At 54.6% G+C, this 3,105-nt stretch overlaps 1 pseudogene; it reads right to left on the bottom strand.

Annotated features, from left to right (window-relative positions):
* Nucleotides 1-308: 308 nt before the first annotated feature.
* Nucleotides 309-1,103, bottom strand: LOC122689640 (annotated as a pseudogene).
* Between the last annotated feature and the right edge of the window lie 2,002 nt (nucleotides 1,104-3,105).

Genomic DNA, 3,105 nt, shown 5'->3' with positions numbered 1-3,105 from the left:
CAACAGCTCCAGGTTTCCCGATGAGTCCAGCGGAAGTCCTTTCCAACTTAGGAGTCAAGATGCACTGGCAGGTTTCTTCAACTGGGTCGTGGCTGGGAGTCAACTCAATTAGAAAGGTTTCTTTAACTAAGCAGTTGGAAAGAATCGCTCCAACACGGCTATTCTGAGCACGCCTCGGCAGACCCTCTGCGGTGCTCCCAGCTCTCAGCTGCAGTTCGGCGCACGCAGTCTGCAGGCCGACGGCGCGGGTCCTTGTGGCGGCAGCGGCGGCTCGGTCCTCGGCGTCCGTCGTTACTCGGGTCTTGGGCTCAGAGGGGCGCGGCGGGACCCCTCCAGCGGGCGGCCCGCACCAAGCACTGCTGGAAAACGGGATGGAGGCGCTGGCAGCCCTCGAACCCCAGGGGCACGGCCTCCGCCCAGCTCTCGGTCAGGCCGCCCTCCCCGCTGCCCAGCAGCCCGGCCACCTGCTTGAGCACCGGCATGAGCGCCACGGTGAGGCCAGCGGCGGCGCGCTCCTCCTCCAGCAGCGCGGGCCCCGGCGCGCAGCTCAGGCCGCAGCCCACCACCAGGTCGTACATCTCCACGCACGCGTCTGCCAGGGCGAGCGCGGCGGCAGTGAGCGGGGCGGCCAGCGCCGAGCCGCCGTCCCCCAGCAGCAGCGCTGACACCTCGAGCTGCGCGCGCGGGTAGCGGCCCAGGCGCACGGCCGGCTCGAGCGCCTCCTGAAGCGCCAGAGCCAGCTCGCGCTCCTCGCCGCCGCCCGGCGCAACACGGCGCCGGCGGCCCGAGAAGGGCGCGCGGCGGAAGTCGCAGAGCAGGCGGCCGCTCAGCGCCGCGGGGGCCTCGCAGCTCGCCCTGGCCAGGCAGCCGCCGCTCTCGCCGCCCTCGGCCTGGCGCGGGCCCAACTCGGCGCACAGCACCTTGGGGCCCCCTGCCTCCAAGTAGGCCGAACCCTTAGCCTAGCTCAGCAGCCATGCGCGCGCGTACACCGGCCGCAGCCGCGCCGGGTCGCGAGGGGCCGGCGCCTCGCCCTCGCCGGCCGCGTACAGCTGCGGCGGCTGCGACTCCTCGGGCCCGGGAATGCGGCGGTGGTCCGCGCGCATGGTGGCGCTGCTGCCGGCCGGCTCCGCGCGTCAGCCCCACCGTGAGCTGGCGCTTCCGCCCGCCAGGCCGGCCGCGCGAGGATGCGCGGGACAGCGGCTGGCCGCTCAGCTTTCTTTCTTTCCTTTTTTTTTTGAAGGTTGTACAGACCATTAGTTTTATTAATTTTTTTATTTTCCATTTATTTTTATTAGTTGGAGACTAATTACTTTACAATATTGTAGTGGTTTTTGTCATACATTGACATGAATCAGCCATGGATTTACATGTATTCCCCATCGCGATCCCCTCTCCCACCTCCCTCTCCACCAGATTCCTCTGGGTCTTCCCAGTGCACCAGGCCCGAGCACTTGTCTCATGCATCCAGCCTGGGCTGGTGATCTGTTTCACCCTAGATAATACACATGTTTCAATGCTGTTCTCTCGAAACATCTCACCCTCGCATTCTCCCACAGAGTCCAATATAGTCCAACTCTCACATCCGTGCATGACCACTGGAAAAACCATAGCCTTGACTAGACGGACCTTTGTTGACAAAGTAATGTCTCTGCTTTTTAATATGCTGTCTAATTTGGTCATAACTTTCCTTCCAAGGAGTAAGCGTCTTTTAATTTCATGACTGCAATCACCATCTGCAGTGATTTTGGAGCCCAGAAAAATAATGTCAGCCACTGATTTGATCGACCCCATTTATTTCCTATGAAGTGATGGGACCGGATGCCATGATCTTAGTGTTCTGAATGGTGAGCTTTAAGCCAACTTTTTCACTCTCCTCTTTGACTTTCATCAAGAGGCTCTTTAGTTCTTCTTCACTTTCTGCCATAAGGGTGGTGTCATCTGCATATCTGAGGTGATTGATATTTCTCCCAGCAATCTTGTTTCCAGCTTGTGCTTCCTCCAGCCCAGTGTTTCTCATGATGTACTCTGCATATAAGTTAAATAAGCAGGGTGACAATATACAGCCTTGGCGTACTGCTTTTCCTATCTGGAATCAGTCTGTTGTTCCATGTCCAGTTCTCACTGTTGCTTCCTGACCTGCATACAGGTTTCTCAAGAGGCAGGTCAGGTGGTCTGGTATTCCCATCTCCTTCAGTATTTTCCACGGTTTATTGTGATCCACACAGTCAACGGCTTTGGCATAGTCAATAAAGCAGAAAGAGATGTTTTTCTGGAACTCTCTTGCTTTTTCAATGATCCAGGAGATGGTGGCAGTTTGATCTCTGGTTCCTCTGTCTGTTCTAAAACCAGCTTGAACATCTGGAAGTTCACGGTTCATGTAGTGCTGAAGCCTGGCTTGGAGAATTCTGAGCATTACTTTACTAGCGTGTGAGATGAGGGCAATTGTGCGGTCGTTTGAGCATTCTTTGACATTGCCTTTCTTTGGGATTGGAATGAAAGCTGACCTTTTCCAGTCCTGTGGCCACTGCCGAGTTTTCCAAATTTACTGGCATATTGAGTGCAGCACTTTCACAGCATCATCTATTAGGATTTGATATAGCTCAACTGAAATTCCATCACCTCCGTTAGCTTTGCTTGTAGTGATGCTTCCTAAGGCCCACTTGACTTCACATTCCAGGATGTATGGCTCTAGGTGAGTGTGAGTGATCACACCATCGTGATTATCTGGGTCGTGAAGATATTTTTTGTACAGTTCTTCTGTGTATTCTTGCCACCTCTTCTTTTTTTTAATATATTTTATTGTTATTGTTTTTTTTATTTACATTAGTTGGGGGCTAATTCCTTTACAATATTCTAGTGGTTTTTGCCATACATTGATATGAATCAGCCATGGATTTACATGTGTTCCCCTTCCTGAATCCCCCTCCCACCTTCCTCCCTATCCCATCCCTCTGGGTCATCCCAGTGCACCAGCCCTGAGCACTTGTCTCAGGCATCAAACCTGGACTGGCGATCTGTTTCACAATTGATAATATACATGTTTCAATGCTGTTCTCTCAGATCATCCCCCCCTCGCCTTCTCCCAGAGTCCAAAAGTCTGTTCTA

The sequence above is a fragment of the Cervus elaphus genome, chromosome X (genome assembly GCF_910594005.1).
Source record: "Cervus elaphus chromosome X, mCerEla1.1, whole genome shotgun sequence".
NCBI lineage: Eukaryota > Metazoa > Chordata > Mammalia > Artiodactyla > Cervidae > Cervus > Cervus elaphus.
This window is presented reverse-complemented; position numbering and strand designations above follow the sequence as displayed.